At 37.9% G+C, this 27,066-nt stretch overlaps 1 protein-coding gene and 1 long non-coding RNA gene across 5 annotated transcripts in view; one reads left to right on the top strand and one right to left on the bottom strand.

Annotated features, from left to right (window-relative positions):
- Positions 1-27,066, top strand: part of LOC310893830 (uncharacterized protein) — a 141,487-nt gene that overhangs the window by 17,771 nt on the left and 96,650 nt on the right. For 2 of the 4 annotated variants that reach the window (XR_014579341.1, XR_014579342.1), the window contains exon 1: positions 14,099-14,236. The exons of 1 other annotated variant lie outside the window; for it this stretch is intronic. The gene's annotated coding sequence lies outside the window, so the exon portion shown is untranslated. Of the gene's footprint in view, positions 1-3,581; positions 3,664-3,826; positions 4,090-14,098; positions 14,237-27,066 lie in introns of those variants that run through there. One more of the 4 variants, XR_014579343.1, reaches the window with a different exon arrangement.
- Positions 21,357-27,066, bottom strand: part of LOC310893832 — an 86,396-nt gene continuing 80,686 nt past the window's right edge. The window contains exon 6 of the long non-coding RNA XR_014579345.1: positions 21,357-23,332. This is a non-coding gene — a long non-coding RNA (uncharacterized lncRNA). The remainder of the gene's footprint in view (positions 23,333-27,066) is intronic.

Genomic DNA, 27,066 nt, shown 5'->3' with positions numbered 1-27,066 from the left:
ATTTATTAATAATACTAAGTTGATGATGATGGTGATGCCAGATTTCCTTTGAACTTTTTCTCTACTTTTCTCCCTCCCCTTGCTGAATTAAGCTATATTTGGAACTCTTTTAATGGAGTATTTCTACCATCTGCTCTCTGCAGCAATTATTCAAATTATTTGCAACCCTCTGTGCCGGCAGGGGTGAATCTAGCACAGTACTTTAAAGCTACAGATTGCCTGACTGGCATATTTTTACCCTGGAATATGCCACAACTGGTACAGATCCATAATTCCCTGGGGTGGAGTGTGTATGAGGGGGTTGTTTATGAAATCGTTTTCAATGATTTCAGTGTGTGGCCCTAAGGAAACTATTATCTCTTAATTTCTACAGGACATATCAAGACAGAAATGGTACTCTCTTCTCTTCTTTTCTCTCTCTCTTTTTTCTCTCTCTCTCTTTTATTATTATTATTATTTTTTTTCATCCCAGTTTGCTGCTTTTGAAGGTACTCCTTCCTTTACAGGCTCAGTCTCTGTTAGAATCTCCCCAGATCCCAAATACTGTAATTTGTTCACAGCACTGAACACATTTCATGTCTGCATTGGCTATTCTGTCTGCAATTCACGATACACATCCCTCTTTGTTTTGCTATGATTGCTATTGCAGTAGTCTGTCCTATGTTTGTCCTGCCTCTTGTGATAATTCACCTGCTACAAATGTGATATTCAGCAGCTATAATAAGAGGAATGTTTATCCTACTTCGTGTCCTGTATCACTTCATCCTAGCAAATCAAGGTTGTTTCTGAAATGCAAACCCAAGCTCAAGATATCAGCAAAAACACTTCGTAGCCTTAATTATTGGAAGGAATTAAAACGAAGACAAGAAAAGTAATGTGCATGTTACTGTGAAAAGAAGAAACCTGGACTGCATTAGAAGCTGTCAGAACATTATAAAGAGATAACTAAACACCCTCCATGCCAGCTGAGACCACACGCATGCCAGCTGAGAGTTATAGTCAGTTCTGGTCCATTTGAGGCCTCCTCAATTAAGGAGGTTTTCACAACAGTATCAAAGCAACTCCAAAGACAGCAGATATCTTTTTAGCTTTCAGCAAGTATATAATCATTTTATAGACATGCATACTTCCACTATGACAGGAGGGGAGTGTGCAGCCTCCACCCCACCCCATAGTTTCAAAGCCTTATGGGAAGCACTGATTGTGCTTGTGTTCTGGGCTGCAATTACTGCTGGCATCTAAGACTGTTAATCTCTTAGTTTGGGTGCTAAAATAATACAATCTAATGCAATCTCTGAGCTCCACAGGTAGAGATATTGACAAACATTGAAAAGTGGTTTTCAGTCTTTGTTTAGAAATATATTCAGAATTTTGAGCATTTCCAAATAAGTTACTCATTGCGATAGTTGCAGAAATATAAAGCACAGTCAGCAAAGGAAAGGTGTTTAGCATGGTGCTTTCCTGGGTACTTAAGTGATTCCTAGTAACGTTCCTGCTTTGCAGCTATTAATAATAGGTTCTGTCCGTGCTGTCATTCATCCTCATCTGGCTGCTTTTTGTCCAAAGGCTGCTGTCAGTTTTCACTTAGCTGCCAACATCCTTTCTGCTTTGCTCTTGTACGAAGAGGGGGCTGTGGGTCACCATCATTCCTCTTCCTTTTCTTACAGCTATTATTATAATTTTAAAGCAATATTGTTTTTTTTAACTAGGAACCTGTCTTTGTCTATCTTAAAGAAAATTGACCTCTCTATACTGTGTAATTCTACACGTATATGTATAAAATGTCTGGCATAACTGCTAGCAATGCACAAGTGATACCACTGCTGTTTTGGTAGTCATGCCAGCCGAAGGCAAGTTTTATGCTACAGATTATGGGTTGATAATCTCCTGTTCTGCACATTGGTTCTGGTCAGCTGCCTCATTTCTGAGGAATTCAACTGCCTTTTGGACATTTGGACTTCTGTAGAGTTAAAATCTGTTTAGGCATCACCATTAAGGAGTTACAAGATAAGGAAAGTGGAGGCTGGCATCATATGAAGGTCAGTCTTACTCCCCAGAGCAGAAAACCAGTCAGAATCTGAGTGGAAGTATCCAGAGCTCATGCCATTTAGTACTAGGTTCAAAGGTGTTACATGGATTGTTTGGAAAAGCTGGCAGTTCTTCACATCTGTGTGGTTTTATCTTCTGAGACACACGTTGCAAATTTGCCATGGCATTTCAAGGGCTGAGGGAGCGGCTGCAGACATACAGGCTTGTTTATGTCTGCATTCATCACGGATGAGAATAGCTATTGTGGGTGGAATGCAGAGTTCCTATTTAAACAAACTTCCCTCTCAACATGCCTGTATTGAGGGAGGGATTTTTTTTTTTCCCTCTTCACTTCAATACTCACCATTTATTTATTTATTCCCTAGATCTTTGTTTTTATTCTCAGGAAATACTTCTTTAGCGAATGCAATATATGGATAATGTCAGATAGCTATTTTTTTTTAACCCCCACACTCTTTTTGTTTATGAGCCTCCGCACAGTGTTCAAAATATGAAATGCAGCTTCCTTCCTTGTTCTAGCTAGTGAAGGAGCATGAGCTCTGACTCCATCTTCGATCAATACTTAGCCCATAGGCTGAGACTGTGAACAAGGCTTCCAATTACTGCCACTCATGATGGTGGCTTTTGTTGTATTAAGACCGCTAAGGAATTTAGGAACTGGTCTGCTGGGAGTGTAGGTCTGAAAGCAAGCAATAAAAAAATGATTGAAACCAAAGAAAAATGCAGGAAAGAGATGAAGCTAAAGCTCAACATAATTGGGACAACTTATATGGCTTACACGAATTTTAGGTGATCTAATGGTAAATTTTTTGAATCTCTGGATAAAATATCTCCCTACAGAAGTTCATTGCTGCGTCGAATTCTTTGTACCCATATAATAAAGTGAAAATGTTTCCACCTGATATATGGTAAAACTCAGGCCCCACTGTCTTTACAGACCCTACCAAAATGTTTAAAACAATGTTGCTGCCAACTGGAGTTTTCCCTGAGTAGAGCACTAAGCCCCACTGGCTGAACACAGACCTTAGCTTAGGCTTCAGCTAGAGCTGGGTGGCAATTTTCTTGTCCCACCAAACTTTCTGAGTTTATCTTACAGTATTTTCCACCTCACATCACGGTGAAACTAGGACTTTTCCAAGTGGTTTGGGGGAAAGAAAAAGAAATTTTGCATCTTATTAAATGGTTTGTTGATCAGAAAAGTTATGTGAGAAACCAAGGCTAAGTTTCCATCATGAATTGAAACAACTAACTCTGGGCTTCAGACAGCGCAGGTGTGTGTTTGTTAATTAGTGGTTCATATGTCTATTGTTGTCTTATTTCTTATTTTTAGCAGAAACTCAATGCTGAAGCAGAGAAGCCTTCTTAATTATTATTATTATTTTTTTCAACTTCTTTATTCTCTCAGAAATCTGTGTTTTGGTCAAACAACAGCACTATATCCCTACCTTTTTTTCTTATGGTGTACGCTTACAGTATGCATTTTCCTTTTTCATTTGTCTTCTTTTTTGCATCTCCTCCCTTGTACTTTCCAGGTTTCTCCTTTCATGATCTCAAAACGCTGCTGAATACAGATGAGCCAATAGTTAGTCCAATCCCAGACGGTCTTTTGTTCAGGTAATTACTCGGAACCTCGGCAGCTCTTAAGTGCCCTGACTTCCCTGACTGAGATTGACTGACTGAAAGATTAGGCAAGGCAGACGTTTATAGCCAACCTGGTAAGAAGAAAGGAAAAATGTAGACTCATTTGAATATATTTTCTTTTTCTTTCTCTCCCCAGCCCCCACCGTATCGAGGACACATCCTGAATGTTATCCAGATTTATGTATGTAGGTTGGAGTCAGGCTTATTTGGTTGGAGCAGAGGAGAGCATCGCTCCAGCCACTCCTGAATGGGGTGGGAGCCAGGCTGGTGTTGCCCCTGCGGCTGGTATCGCACCCTGCAGGAGGGCTAACTTCCTGAAGAAGAAATTCTGCCAAGTTTCTCAGAGAAAATAATGCAATTCTCATGAGAATAAAGCCAGTGATTTAGATTTATACCTGATTTATTTGTCTTGGTTTCTCACTTGCTAAAGACGTTTGCCAGTATATACCAGATGCCACAACCCACTTGAAATTGGCTTTGAAACCTTTATGCCCATATTATCACTATGGCCACAGCAGATTCAGTGAGCAGTAGTAACATTTCACAAAACAAACAATGTAGTCTCATTTCTTTCTATATGGAAACAAATAAACTCATTGTAATCCCTACTACACTATATTTAATGACTTGTTTAAAAACTTTTACCAGCCTGTATCTAAGAGACATATTCATAAGCAAATACATAAAATCAAGTCCATAAACATGAAAAAAATATTCCAGTGCTCACCAATGGATCAAAGTAAATGTATTTACAATATTGCCACCAGCATTTTTAAAAGAAATTTTTGTTCTTAATAAAGCATTGTTTCTCTTCCTTTGTTCAATGTTTTGTTTTGGCCTCATTTTAAAACAATTAGAATCTACAAAAAGACTGTCATCTTTATGTATCTGAAATGGCTTCTATTATTTAACATATTTAACATCATTTGCATTATCATAGTCTCTCCTGAATTATTTTTCATTACGTAGAATCATAGAATGGCTTAGGTTGGAAAGGACCTTAAAGATCATCTACTTCCAACCCCCCTGCCATGGTCAGGGATGTCACCCACTAGATCAGGTTGCCCAAGGCCTCGTCCAAGCTGGCCTTGAACGCTTCCAGGGATGGGGCATCCACAGCATCTTTGGGCAACTTTTTCCAGTGCCTCTGAGTGAAGAATTTCCTCCTAACCTCTAATCTAAATCTCTCCCCTCTTTTAGTTTAAAACCATTCCCCCTTGTCCTGTCATTATCTGGCTGAGCAAAAAGTTGCTCTCCATCTGCACAACTTCAGGATCAGACAGCGTAGATGTCTATCCGTGGAGTAGACCAGTAGCAGAGCTCTTTTCCTCTATGGGACTCACCTATAGATCATCTGTGCTAATGTATGCTTGGGCAAATGAACACAAACTGCCTCCTTTTCTCATCCTTGGACATTATTTTTGTGAGCAAGAGGGCAAAGGGGAACAATGCTTATATGTGGCTGCTTCCTCTCATGGCTGCCATGGTGATCTTGAGGGGAGCAGCCTGCAAAACTGACCATCACTCGCAAGTCACAGCTCAGGATGTACCACGTGTGCCCCTTCTGGCACTGCTGTTTACCAGCTAGAAGAAACCATTTGTGTTGGCCATGCTGAGACATTTTGGCTTATGAAATCACAGAGGAGAAAAAAAAGATATATTCAGTACAAACTTTTGATATCTAACTGTGTTGTGTGGGGTTAATCGTCGTGCTTTGACATAACTAAGATCAGTTCTAAGATTTTTAAAGTGAAGCATTACAATTGGATCCTTGGTCCTCAGATCACTAATATCTCTGAAGCATATTCCCTTTAAAATAGTAAGCTTTGGTAATAACCTTGATGTGCGAACAAACAGGCAAATATTCAGAATTAAATTTTGAAGAGATGGAAAGATGCAGAAGACATAAAAGTTTAAAGATTAATATACTCAGATGATTCTATTATCTGTTTCAAACGTTACCCAGCATGATTTGTAATCTCTATTAAAAATATCAAAACACTATCTGGACTGTATCTAAGCAAGTGAACATCCCTAAATCTTTGTTTTGTCATTCTAAGACAAATGGTAGATGTTTACTCACTCACTTCACCTTCTGGGTTTAGCTCAAAACAGAGATTTAGCTACATTAACAAGGAGGAAATCAACCTTTCTTGAATCCTTCATTTACCGTGGAATTAAATGCCTCTTGCTCTTGAGAAAAATGTTTCAGCTTGCAGGTTGGATAATCCCTTCACTTATCACCCTTTAACTGTGTATAAAAAAAGTATACGATCCTAATTTTCATTCCCTACTACAACTTTGTCCTCTAAGACCTACGCAAAATAAATCTATTCTCCAAGTGCAATTTACAATACGGTTTTTACTTAAGGCAAAGGTGGGGTAAAAAGCAGCTCTGTGGAGATTTGTATCTTGGAAACATATCTAAAATTAGTTTCAAAATTGATTCACAAAGAAGCCGTTGTCTAACTAGGCTGCGCTTTGATAATGAATATATTAAAGTAGAAATAAAATCTTTGTCACTGGGTAGATTCTGAAAATATTTTCACCAGATATTCTCCAGAAACAATAGAGTAAATTCCAAGAGCTGTTCCAAAATCCTTGCTAGAATATTAGCTTTTTTTTTTTTTTTTTTTTACTTCCTTCTTTCCTTCTTTCTGGGAAAGTGCTGCGCTATGGGGAACAATCCCAGACCTATGGGAAGAATGTGGAATTGGGAGCTGGAAGTGATTACCTAGCACCTCTTTATCTCTATTACAGACTAAGAAAAGGCCTCAAATTCAAAATGTTTCTGAAATTTTGAAGCCACAGGTTGAGCTGTCAACAGCTGGGGACAGAATTTTTTGAAATGTGGTCCAAGATCTTTATTATCTAAAAAATGTCCCTGCTGTTTGGATATGTGCAGGTTTCTTAGTCTCTGCTTTGTCAGCCGAATGTTGCAGATTTCAATAATAGTTCTCACTCTTTCTTTAAACCAGTGCTTTTTCCTTAATCCCAATAAAGTGTTAAAGCCTATACTAAGTAACTGAGTTTGAAGGAAAAGACTAAATCAATTTCAGGCCAAAAGTATAGATTCTATAAGTATTTAAAAGATTCTATAAGACTCAGAAATATTGATTCATATTGATTCTATAAGGAAGGGTTAGAAGAGTCCCTCTTTTCTGAACATGTTATCTGCCTGTTCATCTACCTACATGTTATCTATCTGTCTGTACATTGTCTCCAGAGGACTGGAGAGAAACGTGCATGTCTGCTGGAAGGTCCTTCATTGTATGGTGAATCTACCCTAGTTTTGGAAAACATCTACCAAGCTCAAATTGTTTATGGTGTAAATAAAGCAGAGATGAGGGAATAGGAAGAATTTTTTACTCGCATGAGGTCCCTTGCAGGAATGAAGCAGGATTCATATCCTTATAGTATTATTTAAAGCTGAAAGCCTGTTTTTCCAATTAGATGTGTGTATCTGCATTTGCAGTGTGCCACTGGCAAGGTAAATGGGATCAGCAGTAAGCGTTACTGAAAGCTGCAGCTGGCTGACAGTTGCAGTGCTACAAAACTCCTTTTTTTTTTTTTTTTTTCCCCCTTGGAGTCTGTGCAGATATGAGTTTCAGCAATACTTGCCTCCAGCCTCTTTCAACTTTCTTTTTAATTAAAAAGCTTAATTGGGAGTAATAAAAACTTCCAATTAAGCTTTTTAAATAAAACCCAAAAGCTCAAAGTGGCTGCAGTTGCAGATAACTGCTACTGCAACCCATGACTAGCAGTTCTGTTTGAGCAAGGCTTTTGTTTCACTATAATAAATATTGTGGCTTATGACTGTAACTCCACATCTTTCATATGTACTGTACCTTTAAGTCTCACTGAGCTATCATTTGCATGTGAAATATGGGCATCCTTGTGAATTTTTCTAAGTGCAGCTCAGGGACTCAAGTCTCCGTAGGTTGCTATGAATATATGCCTCTCAGCATCACACCACATGTTATATCTGTAAGCAGAAATAACATCAGTAACAAGTTGTGATCAACCAATTTCATTGTGAATCTGTGTGATTTTATAGGTGAATGAAAAGAGAAACCAGCAAATTGCAGAGGATTTTTTTTTTCAGCCAAACACCTTTACTTAATCCATTGTTTTTAGTTATTTTGGCTAATGTGGTGGCTTAATTTAGTGTAACAATTTATGGTATTTATACATGTGTGTATGTATTCTTCCTCAGAAAGGCCAATGAGAAAACACATGTATCTGATCTCATATATCATGATATTTGTCTTCAGGGATCATCCACAGATGTCATCAAGCAGAAGTATAAAAGACATGAAAGTACCTGATACAATTAATGTTCCCTAGAGGAATCACTGTAACTTTTACTGTTCTACCTTTGGTGCAGAACTTCACTTATTTCCAACGGTATGTCAGCTGCATGACCACAGTTAAAGCAGAGTCATTTTATAATTCACTGCATGATTAGTGGATGTCTTTTGCCCAATTCAAGCTGTATTCACTGCTGTATGAAATGAATATCCCTAAATGATGATAAACCAGTAGGAAAAAAAAAAAAAGAACCTGGTAGCTTGAAGTTCTTAAAAAGGAGAAAGTTTACCGAGTGCTCATGGGAACTGCGTGATGCTGCACAGCAATTTCTGATTGAAATAATGCCTAGAAAAGCACTTAGTAACTGAATGATGCTCCTGGCGCAGCCACATGTCATTCCCCCTTCCAAGGGCCCATGCCAAGCAGAGAGACAGCTTTAGGACCTGACATAGGAAGAAGAGAAGTCTCCCCTTTATTTTCATTCATTACAAATCCTATTTATTTATTTATTTATTTTCCTGGCTTAACCTATGAACAGGGACCTGGTCTGGTAGAAGTGGTGGCACTCAGTTCAGGAGCTTGAAGTAGCAGAATGAGGAAGAAATTGAACTTTTTGTGGCTCTGAAACTATTTTCAGAGAATGGTCTATGATAGTTCATGAAATACTTAAAGGACCTCTGGAATGGAGAAACCATCCTGCATTGTCAGGGGAGGTAGGATAAGCAGTTTATCAAGAGTTTTAATGCTCTTTAATTGTATTCTTCCATTAAAATATTAAGTCAAATTAACCTTACTTGTTAGGAGCATCATTCAGAAATGGGGTCAGAGAAAAAAACTATGGCTTTTTGCTTGACTATCCATTTTTTCCATCTTTTAACTCAGTTCAAAGTTGGTATTTTTTATGATGCTGACTATGCCTGAAATTCCCAGGACTGCATCCCCTCCAGTTTCACAGGGATTTTTTTTCCCCATATATTATCGACTGATTCCTAACTCTTCTTGTTTTGAAAGACTGTTTGTGTTGGCTCCAGATAGCACTGGCATTAGCTTCACAACCTTTTCTCATCAGCTTGATGGACCCAGGTGGCCTTGTCTTTCATTGCTGTTGTTGCTTTCATTTTCTCAGCCATCTGTTTCTGACAAGAATGAATTACAGTCCTAGTTTCCAAGAAGTACATTGATAGCTGTAGCTCAAATGATTACAGGAAAAAAAAACACACACAAAAAACAAAAACAGAATGGCTTGATAAACAAAATATTCATATAGAAAACATAAATGCATGTAAACATTCATAGGACTTTCAAGATGATAAAAATGGCAATCTGCTCAGCTAGTATTTAATTTATTTACGATTTTGAACTTATTTAATTAGATGATTAATATAGTTGGTTAGAGAATGGCTACATTACAACATGAAATGGATTTTTTTTTTCTCCCCAGATTAAAACCTTTCTAAATTATATCAATTTTTTTGTACTTTTTGACCCAAAATTTTGGGCCAAGAACTCCAAAGATCTCTGGCTGTCACTCAAGGGGATCACTTTTCCAATGAACCTGGAAATATTTTTTCTAACCCAGTGGTCTAGTGAAGTATTAATGTGGTAGTGTAAACTGAATAATATGCTTCTTACAGATATAATGCCCTTTGTCACCAACTTGCATTTCTTGGTGTCCAGCAAACATACTTTTGCTACTGGTCAAGGGAATTGAGAGAGACTTGTTGTAGGCTGGGCTTGCTTGGCTGCTCCTCTCTTCCTCTGAGTTGTGGTTTTATCACCTGAATCTGGACTCTGGCTAACAGCTGTATTCGTGAACTGGCAGCTTGAATTACAGTAAGGTAGGAAAGATTATGTTTCTTGTTTATTATTATTATTTTTTTCCCCCCAAGCTTTCTTTAAAGGCATTTTCTGGAATAAATCACAATATTTAATAACTCAGTGAAGCTTTTAAAGTGGAGTTTTAAGAGCGTACTAAAGACTTATTGAATTGCCGTATCTACCATTTCAAATCCTCTTGAAGTTAGATACGAGGAATAATAGCTATATGTTCAGTCTGAAGAGTCTGAAGATTTTACTGACTTTGGATTAACAGAAAGATTTCCAACTATCAGTGTTTAAGCTTCACCTCTCTGTCAGTCATTCTTGACAAGGCCAGAATAAGGCACTAATGGCAGTGACTTTAGAAAGGGTGGTTTTTCATTAGTTTAAGCAGAATGTCAATTAAAAAGGAATTGAGATAAAGAACCAGCAACTAGATTAAGTTTACACTTCTTCATGGATGATAAGAAAAATCCATTTACAGGTTCTATTTCAGTCTGAATATACTTCCTAAGGTAAAGGCGTCTTATATTATGGCTTTAAAAGTCTACTGACAATTTCTGAAAAGATTTAATAACTATTGTGTCAGAAATGTGGAAGAATATTTTAACCACTGGAAATAATTATTTCTTACCTAAGATGAATATACTAAAATTAATTTAAATTTAATTTCATATATTTTATTAGGTAATGTTATCGTCTGCCACCATTTCTGCTCCCCCTGACTATTATTTCCATTCTCTAAGAACTGACAAAGCCCATTTAAGATAGGAAGAGAAATCTATCTTTCTGGAATCTCTGGATGGGGGAGGACAGCCTGGGGCCAATTTCTGGCTGAGGAGTGCTGGATATTATGGAAGACTGTGTGTTCTATTTTTTAATATTTCTGTGGACCATTTACAAGATTTTAAGCAACCTAGTAGGAGGTACAAACTCAGAATTTGGAATACTGCACAGGAGTGTGACAGCATCAGGCTTTGATCAGGCTTAAGGCAAAAGAGGCTCCTACAGGGATGCCTGCTTCTTACATCCTTCTTACTCCTTTGAACGCTACTGGTGTTCAGGGTTCAGATGTAAATTATCATTTCAGGCATACTGAAACAGGTATTTCCTACCCTGGACTCTCATATTCAGAATTTTGTTTTTGCCTTCACGCAGGCTAGAAATGTCTTCTCTTATGGAAATAGAGCCTGTGATTTAATGTTACTGTGTTCAGAGCTGGTCTGGTCATGGAGTTTCTACTTTGCCCACAAGTGCAGGCTGATCCAGGAGAAGCAAGTATTTTGAGGGATGCTTCCCAGTGAGGAGTTTAGTGTGGGCCACAGTGTATGGCATGGGGAGGAAGGGAATCTCAGGCTGTTTGGGGTGATTTAGCATAACCTACATGTTTTGTAAACAACACCAGCAGATCTATAGTGCCTTTGCCTTAATCTACTTCTGCCCACTTTAAATGGCAGTTACTCTGCCTTTCAATTGTAATCTAAATATAGTGCAGTTTCAGAGCAGACAGCATGTAAAAACTTGCACCTTTTCCTAGAGTTGTTTAAATCATTCATTCTAAGTATTATCTGAGAGATTTAGTCCTCTTTACTGTTCCTGTGACTAAATCCTGAGCAGATGAGTCAGCTTCTTTTTTTTTTTTATTTTCTTTTCTTTTTTTTTTTTCTTTTTAAGTGGAGAAACAGCGTTCAAGTTTGGTCCCTCTACAAAGCAATATTAAAATGCTAGCTGAAAGAATGAAAACTTTCTATCACTGATGAAAAACAGGTATTTTCTCTTACAGGTAACTAAGGAACAGGTAGCAAGACATCCACCAAGCCTAGAGGGAAAGAGAATTACCATTCAGAGACACCCCAAATCATGAGAAACACTGACAAACTCTCCGATTCTCCCGTGTTATTTATACTGGCTGACAGAATGAGTCACATTATGCTACTTTTTAATAGCTTTCTCACCTTCCTGAAATGAATTACATGCTTGCAGAGCAGTGATGGTAAACGAGGATTCATAGCTATCATTATTAGCTTTGCAACATCCTTAACATCAGCAGAGCTATTTGTATTCAGGACCCATGAATCAGCTGTAATATATTGTGATAAATAATCTGTCCAGAGGGACATCAGCATTGCATCTAAAGAATAGCACAGACTAATCCTCTGAAATCTGCTTTGATGCAGCCTGTGAAGTTAGGTCTTGTTACATCTCTCTGAATCAGGGAGGTAGCTATTATTGTTCGATTCATACTGATGAAGGAATTATTGAGCAGCTTTTTCAGAAGTACTTAAGTGTCTTGGTATGCATGATTTAAAGCTGATGTTTCCAGCAAGAGTGGTGACCCCACTCTATCTATTAGCTACATATGCATCATTACATTAAAATCTCACCTAAAGCAACGGGAACATCCTTGGCCATGAAGGAAGGTGTTTTTTGAGCACTGTGCTCCAATGTATCCCTGCAGCTTTGAAATTTTCATCTGAAAACACCAGGTTATGCAATAGATACAGATTGTAGGTAGTTTAGCAGTATAGGTGGTATACATTAGTGGGTAACGATCCTGACTCTCTCTTCGAGGCTTAGGCCTCTGTTACTAACTCTGCTAGTGACCTTCAGCCCCTTCCTTCCTAAGTGTTGCTGGTTCCTCTGCCCTTCCCTTGTCTATGTGGATACTGAGAGTATATTCCCTGTAGGCTTTCAAACAGCAAAAGAAAGTGACACAGAGAGGCCCAAATGACCCAGGTGCCCCATCTGATACCCAGAGGTAATACATTTCTCCTTTCAGTAAGACTAATTTAGTCTGAGCCCATCAAGGCATTGTTGGGGCTGCAGTGTGTACAGATCCTCGTATTTCCTACAACACTGTAGTGCAGATGTTTCTGCCTAGGATCACTCAGGGGTCTGAAAGTCCCATTTCCTTGGCACCTGGAACTGCCGTGCTCCACGCATTGTAGCTGGGGAGGGAGAATCCTCTTTGCTCCGAATGGTAAATCCACCTTTAACCAGGTGCCATGCATCATTGTTCCTTGTATGAGCATTCCTACTGTTACACGCTAAAGCCTTGTATCTTGCCTGAATAATATGTGCTGCCAGTTTATTAAGAAATAATATCACATTGTTAATGCAACCTTTTTCAACCAGACCCCTCGGGTCAACCTATCAATGAAAAAAGACTTATGAAAAAGAAAGCACATAGCCATCAAATACAAACTCTACAAAACAGCTTTTATGTTTAAGGTACATTTATGTAGTAGTACAAATGATGCTGATGTGATTGAATGGGCTGTTAGCACAATAATGCTCCATGTGTTAAAAGTGACACAAATTTCAATCCTCCATTTGGATGTCATAAATTATTCTGAATGCAATGGGATGTTTTCTTCCATTATCTACGTGTTTGCCTATTGTCTGATGATGAATTTAGGTTTTTATGGATTTCAGATGTATTTTTCTGAGTTTAACAGCTTTAAATGCTGACTTCCTTTTACCAGCACCTGATATGTCAATACATTTGGTTGATACAGGCATCTCATACTAACGAAAATTACATTTGGTTGTTTGTGTCAAATGCATGTTCTTGGTGCTTAAATGCAGATTCACTCCATAGAAAAGGTAGTCCAGAGTGTTTGTTATGAAGCCTAAAAAGGAAAAAAAAAAAAAAAAAAGGGAAAAAAAAAGAAAGAGCTTATTTTAAAATAAAATGTTTATAGACTGGTTTCTTTCTTTTATTCTTTCTAGATGTTAGGAAATGACCTTGGCAATCAATATCATAGCATATGTTTACTGAATTAATGCATTTTAGACAAAAGGAAATAATACGTACTACTTCCAGTACCTCTCTAATGAGCCATATCACGCAGATACAACTGTATATACCTTCCACAAATGGGCCATTAATTGGGAAAAAGGTCAATATACAAAAATAAAAGTGTTATATAGTGGAACTAAAGGGGGGTAGTTTAAGGTACATGAACACCTAGTTGAATACAGATGTGGTGTTACCTCAGTGAAATCTACACAGACATTTTGCAGTAATTTAAAACAAAACATTTCAGCTTTCTTTCTAGGAGAAAACAGAACTCCAAACACTCAGGGAAGAGTTTGCCTGTTTCTGTAATATTAAGTACAGCTAGTTTTCTTCCACCTGTGCTTTGTTTCAGCTGTGTGTGTATCCAAATACTCTTATTGCCCTACACCTGTGACATGTCTCCTTGGAGGTCAGGTGCAGCCTAGGAAGAGTCATGAGGGAGCTGTTTCTGCCTGTCCTGCAGCTCCCATGGGACTTCAGGTGCATGCCCTGGGCCCAAGGGAAAGGGCCACTGCAATCCATTCTCCTGTCCCAGCAGAGGGCCAGCTATGCAGCCTGACCAGGAAGTACTGCTGAGGCGACCAGCACATGGAATGGCGACCTACAGTGTTTGAGGTATTACTCAGGTGAAGTAGGAGAGTGGGGTCAAGCCACCTTGTGGTGCTGGATTTGAAGCAAGATGAGCAGACATAGGTTTCTATCTGCCAGATGCTGTATGAGCCTGTTTTTGCAGGTTTGGATGCAGGAATAATGAGTTCATTTGCTGCGGGATGGTTTGACGAAGCTTTCTTTCAGCCTTGACAGTACTTTTCACAGCCAGCATGTGGCATTAGTGATGTACATTATTCTGCCAGGGAACAGCCTGAAGCCATCTAAATATTTATTATGAGGCATTAACCACAGGTTTAGGAGCACTGTTAATAGCCTTTTTACTTTCAGAACCTAGAGGTAGGATTATTTACAGCATTCATAGGCAGCTAGCTAAACTCACTCTCATGGGAGTTTCACAGTCAAACTGCCATTAAATTCAGCAGAAGTCACACTAAGGTGTCCTGCAGCCAACCTATGGAAAACCCCATGAAAGATACTGTTTATATACCCAAACTGTCATGAAGGACTTCTTCACAAAACTTAAAAGCCTGATTTTTATTTTACATATCAGGAGTCAATTATCTAAATAATATTCTGATTTACTTAATAGAAATGTAAGGATTTGTAATTTTGGCTGCCTTTTATAATTTTTTTCAGAGGGACTGATGTAAAATTCACATTTCTTTGCCTTGCTAGTTCCCAAAGCGTGGTGCTAGTAGGCAGAGTGGGAGGGGGTAAGGAAACATGATCGCTCACAATAGCCAAGCAGGTATGCTTAATTTTTAAGCCTGCCGGCCTTGATGTAATTTCTTTCGTTTTTCTAAAGTAATCTTGTATATTCTAATTATCCTCTTTAATCTTATCGGATATATTTGATATGGACAAACATGAACTATTAATCCTCAACTTTAGAGTGTTAAAATTACTGATGAAGCTTGTTCTAAGAGAAAAAAAGATAAGCATCTTCAGTGTCAGAATACAATGCTCTGTGTCTGGTGAGCATTCGGTTTCTATACTGTACCCTCTAGCAACTTTAATATTTTCAAACTAATAGGAAACTGACCTTTACAGGAATATAGGGTATATGAAAATGCCTGGGATAACTGACCTTCCTATCAGCAGTTTGCTATCAACTTTTGCAAGGTATGTTACAGATGTGATAACTATCTGTAAATTATGTAATTTCATATATTTAGAGATAAACACACAATATAGTACATGAGAGGCACTGCAACTGGTTGCACAAAGGGATTTGAGGCTGGTTAGTAGACTGAAAAATACACAAGTCTTTCAACAATATTTTTGAGATGTAGCACGAGCAAAAGTTATATAGCTTTAAGGCCCATTTTCTTCCAAGTGATTATTGCAAAAAGATGAAAGCAACAACAAAACCCCGAAGAAATCATGCCAGTTATGATTGCTTCCTTAGTTCTGGCAGTCTCTAGCTGGGACAAGATCTGTTCATTTAAACTGGAAGTGGTCTAAGTCATAGGAGTTAGTCATTGCTAATTTACTTCAAGTTAAGACCTAACTGATAAAAGATGTTTAATCATAATAATTCTTCAAAGTATTAAAAAATGTCCAGTTTTGTTGCGAAGATGCTGAATTCGTTGTTCTGGTCAAATATATTCCGAGTCTTCCAATTACTCAATCTTCTGACTCAGTGGGGAACATAACCTGATTGTCTTATACAACCACCACGTAGATGGCACAGATGCAATCAGCCCCAGTGGTAAACCCAACAATATCATAGAAATTAGACTTGATTATGTGGAAACAAAGTGTGCTGTGAACAGATTTTCTATTCTGTTATAATAAGGCTGTTAGACTGCTTTTTTACAAGTTTTTTTTTCTTTTCCTATTTTATCATGAATTACAAAATAGATATTTATGAATTATAATAATGTCAGACATTTCAGAGGTAAGAAGAGTGGATGCTGAAAGAAAGCAGTATATTCCAGGGAATTAGTGGAGAAACAAGCAGAATATAAAGATGAAAAAGAATGGGAGGTGGAGCGAGGAAATACTGACTGTGGTTATTAGGTAGAGGAAAGTGGAGTTGGTCACGACAGCATGATGACAGAAACTAGTGACTTATAAGTTAGTAGGAAGAGAAATTCTGTGCTATTGCCAGTATCAGGAAATGAAAAAGTGTGAAATTTAAATGAAGGATGTCTGTGGGATGTCTGGTCTTCCCTGAGTTAGAAGATCCATCTTGCAGTACAGCCAATGTTTTGTCAAGCATTCTCTCCACAGAAGCGGCTGCGCAACTGGCAAGAATTTCTGTTGGGAAATGTGAGAGATTTACTCATGTTACTGATTTGGTGACCTGGGAATATTGCTGCCATATTGCCCAGGTGGATAAAAAATAAGTTTAAAATAAAAGCTACCCGATGATAAAACACAATTGTGTATCATCACTCATTTGTTATTCAGCTTTCCTTGAGGATTTAACTATAACTTTCTTGTGAGAATTTTTGAACATGTTGAAAACTGTCCTCAGGATATATTTATACTGTGGGGACTTGTAAAATCTTTTTTCCAGAGGAAGGCTGACTGATGCAGTTGGGTTGCTAATAGGTTACCTGAACCTACTTCTTACTTCATTCTTCGGAACTAGAAAGTTTCTTGCATGGACAGAGATCATTTATAAAAACAATGCTTTGGATCCATTTTTATTTTTTGTAAGTTCAAATTTCAGATAAAAAATATGGTGGGAAATGAAACTGAGCTAGAGGAATGTGTATTTGCAGGAGTCTAATTATAGATATCTAATGTTTCAACTAGAAGTTCAGAAATACTGTTTGCTTTGCAATGCAGGACAAAGTTGCATTCGTCTAGCAGTTTTGTAGCTCTCCAGAATATTCTTGGAGTAGTTTACCCAGATATATCACTTTGAGCATCCTTTATGTGGCTTTTTCCAAACTCACATATCAATGAAATGCAGAGGTAATGATGAGTCTTCTTTATCTCATAAGTTATATTTCATAATATAGGGGCTCATTTCATAATATTTCAAGGGGCTCATCAATATGAAGTGAATATTTAATATGAAATATATTAAATGTACTTGTTCAAAGTTTCATCAGAAAAGTCCCATTCTTATGGGTTTTTATCAATTATTTGGATCAGGGAATAAAACCATTACTTAAGGACTTCGTTATATGGATTTTCTGTGTGTGCTGTGTGCTGCTATTTCTAAAAGAAAATGCTAGAAGAAACAGCTAGTTTGAGCTGAACAAAGCTAAGCAAGGTTTTCTTTTCTGTAAACTAAAGTGTACTTCCTCCAGGAGCCTGAAATCAGCATTGCTCACTCTCACAAACTGGAGCCAAAACACAGCAACCCCCAAAACTCTGAGCAACGCGGATTGACTACTCTTAAATCACTGTGGAGCACACTATTTATAACCAGTAGGATGTAAAGGGAGTTGGTGGTTGACTACGTAGTCCTGGGCTGGAAACTGTGCACAGTCAATATGGAATGCGTTTGCATATCCTTTAGAATTTAGAAAGCTAGTAAGCCACTAAAATGTACATTAATTATATAGATCCTTCATATTTGTAGGTTCACTGTACAATTTTAGATTGTTTAGCATTCATGGTTTATTTTGTTACTTTCAGTGGTGCTATTAATCATACTTTCTCATTTTCATTCACTGCTACAATTTGACAAGGATTTTCTTTCACCTTGAAAAATTGCATATTCTGAAGAGTTTCTTTGCAATGCTCCTATACGCTTGGCACACCCTCCTGAGTGAAGGCAGCTTGTTTTCTGCACTGCACTTTTTTTCTGAAAGACAGTTTCAAAAACATGGGTTTGATTTCTCTCTTGGTAGTGCAAGATCATAAACAAATATGTCTTTCAAATTATTTTCCTACTGAAAGCCTTTATGATTCCATTGAAGAGGAAACTGAACTAACTCAATAAGCAATGGACCATAAGGCAGTAAACTGATACATTGTTAATTTTTACTGCTAAAGTTTCTTTCTATTGCTTTGGTTCAAAATGCTATTCATATTTTATTATGCCAATTTTTGAGTGCAGTGGCAAATCTTTCTAATATTCTACTCAATATTTATTGTTGAAACTTGTTGGCCGTAGCAAGCAACAAGGCAGGAACTGGAGCAGTAGCTCCACCCAAAAGGACAAAGAAATAGCAGACACGTTACAAATGGACCTGTAAATTGCTGGCCAGGGCTAGAAGAGCACCTGGCTGTCTGCTCTGGAAAGGCCTTGGAAGAAGAGCATTAAATGCCTAATGAAGAGGGAAGCAAGGGATATGAAATCAGTGCTAAAATTGTTTGTGGTAGGTCCTCAGGAGCCAACTAAGCAAATATATGATCCTTGCTATCCCCTTGTGTCCCTTAGCATTTTTATATATTGTAATAGTGGACTGAGATCACAGGGGAGTGGGGCCTTTAGAACGTAGAGGTCTGTAGGCATCGTGCCACCCTGGAAGCTGCAAGTTCTCATTAGGTTGCAGAGGTGGCTGCCCTTGTTCAAGTTATGGGAATAATTCCTCTCCGCTTGTTCAGATGCTTCTGCACTGTGTTTGATAGCACACTCTAAGTGTGTTATCATGTTTGCTTTCTCTCCCACCCTTTATTTCTCATGTTTATTGATTACCTAGCAGAATGAGACCCCAGTCTTGCCTAGGCTCTGCTGCCATCCATCTGGCCAATATAAAATCCTGTTTGAAGGTTATTAAGGTACCAGTTTTGCAGACTGGGTTCACAGTTTGGTTTGTTAAATAGCTCTGAATGCAAAAACACAATCTGCTCCACCAGATTGGGTTTTAGGTTCTACAGGTCCATTATTTCCAACAGTTGTTTTGTCTAATGCTTCAGTGGAAGGGAGAGGACAGACATAATGCAGCTTGCCAAAAGTGTGAAAGTTTCCATAAAGGCAAAATTCCATTTTTAATCCTATGAAATCAGCTCCTGCCCAAAAGCATGAAGTTACATTATCCTCAGTTGTCCCATCAGAAATGAAATTTGAATTATTTTTTTTTTTCTGAAAATGATCACTTCCTTTCAAAGTCCAATATAAGACACTGTAATCCCTGCAGAAACAAATTTCACAGTCTATCAGCAAACTGCCTGGAGAAATGTTCTCTTTTCCTTCAGAATTACTTACTACAGTGTTCTACTTCTTATGGTTAATGTGCATATGAGGTTAACACAGATATTCAGGAAATCTAATTCTCCTTTGAGGCTACTGATGTAAATCGGAGAAAACTCAGTTTATCCCTAGGGTTAGCTTAGATCAATTTAGTCCCTTGTACTGCTCTCTGATACGGTCCCTGATTTGCAGGCTTTGTTGTAGATTGGATAATCATCCTCAATAAAATGACTGTTTGAAGAAAAAAAAGACGTGAATCTGTACTGCATTCATTTTAGAACATGGAAGATTATTTTCAAGCATGTTCATCAAGGTGGCCAGCATTACAGTTTTGTAGGAATTGCTATATATCAGTCTGTAAATGTTCTGTTTGGCACACCACTGGCACACCGAAACAGGGTTATAGGTAGGGATTTAGTGGCTAAGTGTTACACTGGTCACTGTAGTCTCAAAGCTAGACCTTCAAAAGCCTTATTCAGTCATTTTGTAATGCTCAGAACATCTAGAGACTTTGGCTGCATTTCTGCCAGCAGTTTCCCAGCAGCTGAAACCTTAAAGTGTTGAGAATTTCATGTTTGTACCATGGCTGCTTTGTATTGGAGTTCACTAACTATGCATTTGCTTTCCTGTCTTGTCACTGTGACCTGACAAGCTCACAGTTTGCAGCATGTTTTTTTTTTTTTTTTTTTTGCTGAAAGGAGGAGGAAATGGTGCTTATTTTCCCTACCCCGTAGCCTAGCACTTTGAGAGACTCCACGAGATGCATTACCCAGATAAAATGCCAACTGGTCTGTGGAGACTTGGATCTTCCAGCACCTGGGCTCCTTTACTGTGAGCTGATCTGTCACATCTCTGGGTTAGGGTTGATTAATCACTGGGCATCATCCTTTCTTTCCGTGTCTTGCAGGCTCCTGCATTGAACAGGCTGCTTGGATGCTCTGCATGGGACTGTATGTGCCAAGGTGCCTTAGCTGGGTATACTGCAAAGCTGAGTTTGTGGCACTTGGTTTCCTGTGTGCATCTTGTCATAGAAAGGAAACATTAGATGTGGTTACAGGAATTCACACTGAGTGGCTCTCCTATGACTTAAATGGACTACTTGGGTCATAAGATAGTAATGTTGTAGTATTGGGTCTCAAGACAGCACTTACCCTTGCTTAGATGTGAAACTGAGACTGTAAGGCAATTCAGTTTAGGTTCTGTTTTCTGTGGGACTCAGTGGCTTATTAGATTTCATTTAGTCTCTGCTTTATTGGGAGCTGCAGCAGCCAATACGTGATCAGTAACAGATTGGACATAACACCTCTGTTTCCAGTTTTTGGTAGGGGAATAACACTCGTGTTGGTAGGGAATGACACTCCTGTTACTCACTGAATCTCAGCGTACTGGTTTGTCAAATTCATAATGGAAAGTTTTCAAGGCTGCCTTGATGTTTTCTCAAAGTCAGTGCTGGGATTCTAATATTCTTCTATCTTCCTCATTGTATAGAGTTACAAACAGTGGTGTAAATTGATACAACACCAGATAGGCTAAAAAATGGTTAAAGCTACGTGGTTCAAATAATAAAATTAAAAAGATGTTTCTGCAGTATCTACAATTTTATTTGTATTTGCTTGCTGTGTACATCAAGTGAAGCTTGCTGACAGTCAGTTGAAATCTTTAACATATTGCTTAAAGTTTTTAAGTTTACAATATATTTCTTATAATTTATGACACTTTACTGAGCTTGTATAGCCTTAAGAACCCATCTTCAGAACATTTAAAGTTGCAGTGAACCAGAATAACAGGTATTTAATAGATAGATCTTGCTTTCTGTTAAAATAGCTGTTTCAAAAAACGCATACTTGCACTGGTTGCTTTTCCAGTCAGCTTATCATTAGGAGTGTGCAGAGAACAAGTATTTCGTAATGTCAATTTAAATGCTCATGGCAGTGAGAATCTAAATATTTTTGTTCTGTTATGATCATAAATTTGAAAAAAATATAAAATATTACAGAGTCAGTTATCAAATCAAGACAATGAATTGAAATTGAAATTAATGAAATTGAAATTAATGAATTTAAATAATACCATGAAAGCTGGAATTCAGATGAGGGAGTATTCATACTTTTGAAATATTTGTATTCACTACTGATGTTCCCAGAAGGAAGTCCGCTTGTAAAAGATGGAGACTGTCAGATTAATCTGTATAGCTGTGAGGCTAACCCATGCCAATTTTGATCTGATGACCTTAAGAAGAGATGGCTCAATATTCCATTAACATTTCCCCGAACCACCTAATTGCATTTAAAAATTGTCTGACATAATTTAAAATGATAAATATGAATTAAGTCAATGGAATTAAAAGGGTAAATAATGTTAGGACTTACTCTGCATCTGACAGGCTGAGCTGAGCAACTCATATTGTCTTCAATACTTAACTAACTAGGTCTACTGTTTAGTTTTGGTACAACAGGAGACAGTATTCAAAATTCAAAAGCTCTAGTTTCAAGATGTATCAAAATTCAATTTCAGAAGTAGTGAAAGCATCATAAAATCACATCAATAAATCTACACATACATGCTAAACCCAGCCCTCTATCAATTTATATGGAATTCAGCCTTTCCTCTCTCCCACAGAGAGTTAAAGCTGTTTTTATTAAATTTTGTCTGTGTCCATTTCCAAACACAAGTAGAATAAGTATTTAGTCTCTTTAAATTTATTTTATACAATATTTTGTAAAGCTCTCCCCAAAACCAAATCCCTTTTTTCCTGATCCTCTCACTGGTGTGATTGTGCTGTTTCCTCCTGTATTTACTGCCTGCATTCCTTGGGAAGAAGAAGGAGGCTGGCAACGTGACCCACGCTTTGCCCCTGGTATTACAGTGCAGTGAAAGGGGAGTTGTCTGTGATACTGTTGGAAGGCATTTGATGAATGAGGGAGCTGATCACCTTTCTCCTAAGGATTTGATGGAATGGCAGTTGAGCAGCTGAGACTTTGAAATAGTAGCTTGAGTTCATATATTCCTGTCTGTACATCTCCCCATCAAAGAAGGTAATTGAATGTGTCCTTAGAAAACAAATCTGTGGTTTGGTTTTGGTCAGTGTGTGTGGTGTTTAACTATCAAACAAAACATTGGATTTTCTTGAATCTTCAAAAGGTCCAAACTCACAGATTTCATTTGCCCTTGAACATAAAGCTACTTTATAATTTCAAGGTACTCCCAACACTCAGGTAACAACAGAAGAACACATACAAACAAAATGAGCTTGGTAATGATAGCTGATGTAAAATGAGTTTTACCGTGTCTCTAGATTTATAAACATTAATGGCTTAATATATATTTTAACTCCAGTCAGTTAAATTAATCCTCTCAGCAGAAGCAATATAAATTTAGACTATATTTTCCAGATGATTTTGCTTACTTCTGATCCTCTTCTAGTACATAATGTACTGTAGCTCTAAGAAAATGAATGCTTACAAGTGTAGATATTTATATGAGTCAGCAAAGCTGGCATAAAGTTGATGACACCTTGTACACCCGAAGGAGCTGACATTCACTGTTTAGTGGGGAAAAAAATAAAACCTGATCTTCAGGACGATTACAGTGCTATAGATAAATGCACGAATGAGTCTATTTGAAAACGTTATTTTGTGCTTGCATAGCAATTTATTTAACTCAGATTGCAAGAAAAAACAAATGTGAACATAACCCATTAAAGGCATAAGTCAAGAGTAACACAACTCAATTCAAAATACTGCAGTTTCAGCTAGTATTTGCTGATCTCCTTTAATCTTTGCTAGCTCTCTTAGGCAGCAGTTTCCTCAGGATGAACTAGGTCTTCATTTGAATAAGATGCTTGTTGCAACTCCTACAATGAATCTGTAAGGGTGCTGTCATTGTCCCCATCATTTTGCTTCATCTTGAAAATTCCGTTATAAAACAAGCACACTCTGTGACCTCATACCATGTGTTGCACTTCTCTCTGTTATTCTTCTTTTCTTTCACCTGAGAAGCTGCAGATCCCAAAGCAGAAATTAAGGAATAGTAATGAACAAAGACAAAAAAAAAATCTCATTTTAGAGAGTATCATTAGATGTGTTTTTTCCATGGTTGTCAGTGGGAGTTCTTCATTTTACCCTTGGTGCAGATGTTGAAACATGAAAATCTCAAATTAAAGGTATTTATCAAATTAAGCCATTATTTTTTGAATGAGTGTAATTAAGGAATAACTCTGGAAACTGCTGTGTTCTGAGTAACTGGCTCAGCCTCGTAAAGAAAAAAAAATTGAATCTTCTAAATGTTTCTAAGGTAGAAACAGCAGTAATCAGCCTGATTGCAAGTATAATGGAGGAATGAAAAATGAACCAGAGACTCACGGGTAGGGAGATGGATCTTATATAAAAACACTGCAGACTGCTATGTATGGGGGTGCACAAATTTTCATACAATTTTAACAACAAAGAATTGTGCATTTTTAATTCATGGATTTTTTTTTCCAGGGGAAAAATCATGTTTAATAATTTCATGTTTAGTAAAACAAGCAAAGAAATCCCATCAAGTTAAAAATGCGAAAGTGATTTTCCTTTACAGAAGATGTATTCCATCTAAAAAAAAATCAGATAAAATTGTTTTGATATTTTAAAAATAAAAGACATTTTCTGAATTCCCAAGTAGATTATTTCTTTTGTTTTGTCTCAGTATCTAAATAGTTTTCTAATATTAAACAATAACACAGACTCTTACTCAGCCACCTCTTGAGGAAAAACTAGCCTAGAATTCATGTTGGATGAGATGCTGTGAAAAGACAGCAAAAGTCAGTGCTGTGCTCCTGCGCGGAAGACATTTTGCCAGGCAGCTTGCATGACAGAGAATTTTGGAGGCTTCATATTCCTGTGACATATCATAGTAAAAGAAAGTGGAACTATGAGCTGTGTCATAACTGTTTAGATTCTGCTAGGTGATATAAGAAAGTTCAGTTTGGCTTGACTGAAAACTTCTGTATATAACTTTTCAAATGAAAAAAATCTGATTTTGGAAGAAAAAATCAGCCCCAAGTCATAAGCTTTGTTTGACTTTCTGCTTCAAAGTTACTGGTCTTCTACTGTGATCTGCTCAGAATGCAATATTTATTATAAGTCCAAGAGAGTTCTTGAGCAAAGGCTTAATTTTGTCTGGACTTGACATTTTGCTCTAGCTACGATAGTCTATGGATAAAAGCCAGAGACAGAATGTGGATGGAGATAGTTTAATTTATTACTGGCTGGTATATCTGGAAAAAAAATTAAAAAAGCCTTGGGCACAAAAATGCTTCCTCGGATCTTAAAAGGAATGCAGGAAGAAGATGAGCGAGTACATGAAGTCTATGGCATAAAAGGGTGGTGGTGACCACAAAGTTAGGGATAGAGTATTTTAAAAGAAAGAGGTAATTAAAACTCAAGCCTTGACAACATGCAGATAAGCAGGGTGTTTACCCCTCTTGTGGCTGCTGTGGATGGGTGGCAGGAAAAGGCTTTTGTGCTCTTTTTTGTGCAAAGGCCAGGAGGTTTTGTATTCTCAGACTATTTTTATGCTGCTAAATAAAACAGAGGTGGGGAATTATTTCCAGCACTGGTCTGCTGACCATTCAGACTGTTCCTCTGGACACATCCTGCATGCCCCCCACCATGCTGTGCTGACTGGTGCCTGCTGAGATCCTCCTTGGGTATGGCTCGGAGGACAGGAGACACCGTGGTAAGAGCAATGTTAGATAGATTGTGCTGGGTTTGGCTCCCACCATGGACACCAGCAGCACTCTCTTAGTACACTTTGCCTTCGCAAACTACTCACACGTCTCCGTGGCACACTGCCAGGCACACCACATGTTTCATGCTACAAAGCATATCTTTGATGGGCTGTAACACAGGCATTAATTCAGACACCTTGGAATGAGAAAGCTCTTCTGCCCTTATATCAGGTGTACCTTATGGCTGTAAGGGTACTAAGTACGGCTGTGGCCCTGTTTTATTTAGCACTACACTGGCTTTAATGTCAGCTCAAATGTGTCCACAGAGGAGTGGCAGGAGTGAAAAACATGCTGTAGACTTATGCCCCTTGTGCTGCACACTGGCATCTCTAGGTAGGAAAACCTTTTATATAGCAGCATGCAAAGTTGTGGCTATAAATGACTCCTGAATTTACCCAACATCCTTGGCTTTGGAAACAAATGCACTGCTTGAGTGAATGATTTTTATTCTGTGAGCTGTTCAGAAATTGCTTGCTGAACTATTCATTCTCAGGGTTTTGTGCTCACTATTGAAGTCACCTGCAGTTGCCTTCCTCTTGCTTGAATTGAATTACAGGAAAATCTGAAATAGTCTGGTTGTTACTTCTGCAGTCAAGTTTTGAAGAATAATCACAGAAATAATTCAATTATTTTCAGTATTGTTTGCAAATATGACTACATAAATTACAGTTTCAAAAAAACTTATCTTGCAGATTTCAACTGTGAAAATATTTAAAAGTCAGGTCTTTACTGTTCAACAAGCTTTAAGAGTACCATGTACGTCAGGTAGCCTTCACATCACACATTAGATACGCAATCAAATACAAGATGCATGCTTTTAAGTCTGAAAGATCACAATTAACATGGTGCTCTCATCAACAAAAATCAATTTACTTAGCTCGAGTTTAAACCTGTTCTAAAATTCAGACGGTATTTATTTTCTCCAAGGACCAGAGAAGCTAGCTTTTTCTAGGCAGATGCACAGCTTTGAGACACGAACAGTATATGGCTAGTCTGTCAAAGGTACAGAGAATTTTAAGCAGCTTGGCATTATCATAACTGTATTAAGCTATGTTTGGTTTTATCATGTCGTGTTCTTTGGCATTCTGCTTTGCCTGTGTATGTTACCTGTCAATCAGAGAGTCAGCATGTCATGAGGGAGCTTTACTACAGAAATGGTGCTACTCGAAGAATTCAAATGAGCTTCAAGGAAAGGAGCAAGGAATACTTGACAGTTGTGAGGAGAATTTTTGAGGTGAATTTCAGTCTTATTAAGTGTATGATTAAAATCATGAACAGAAATGGGATGACAGAGAAAAGGCTCTGACATACTTCCAAGATTCCTTGTATTGGAAATATATATATATTTAATTTCTCTGCACTTTTTTATTGGTGAGAAGCTTAGTAAGATGAGTGAACTGCTAAAAGATAACAAATTCTTTTTAATGTGAAAAAGGTATTTCTTGAATTTGTTAAAGGATGGTGGTATATCTGTATAATTTACACCAAATGTGGGAAAACAAAACAAAACAGGATGAATTAATCTAAACTTCCTACCATGGACAATTTATGACAAATTTATCCTATGCCATGAGTTGGCTGTGGGCCTTTAGGGGCCTAATTGTTCCAAACCTTGCTGGGGACTGGAACCTGATGGGCCACAATGGAGGCCTCTCACAGTGTTCCCTAGGGTTGTTTTGCCACCTCAGCCATCTCTCAGACTTTGCTCAGGCCTTGCTCAGGAGTTAGCAAAAGGGAGTGACCAGTCATAGAATCCTAGAATCGTTTAGGTTGGAAAAGACCTTCAAGATCATCAAGTCTAACCACCAACCTGGTCTGAGTCCTATCACTAAACCATGTCCATTAGTGCCACGTCCACATGTCTTTTAAATACCTCCAGGGATGGGGACTTCCTGAGCAGCCTGTTCCAATGCTTGATTACCCGCTTTGTGAAGAAATTCTTTCTAATATCCAATCTAAAACTCC

The sequence above is a fragment of the Anser anser genome (genome assembly GCF_964211835.1).
Source record: "Anser anser genome assembly, chromosome: 2".
Taxonomy (NCBI): Eukaryota; Metazoa; Chordata; class Aves; order Anseriformes; family Anatidae; genus Anser; species Anser anser.
The sequence above is the reverse complement of the archived record's forward strand: the minus strand, read 5'-3'. Positions and strand labels throughout refer to the sequence as shown.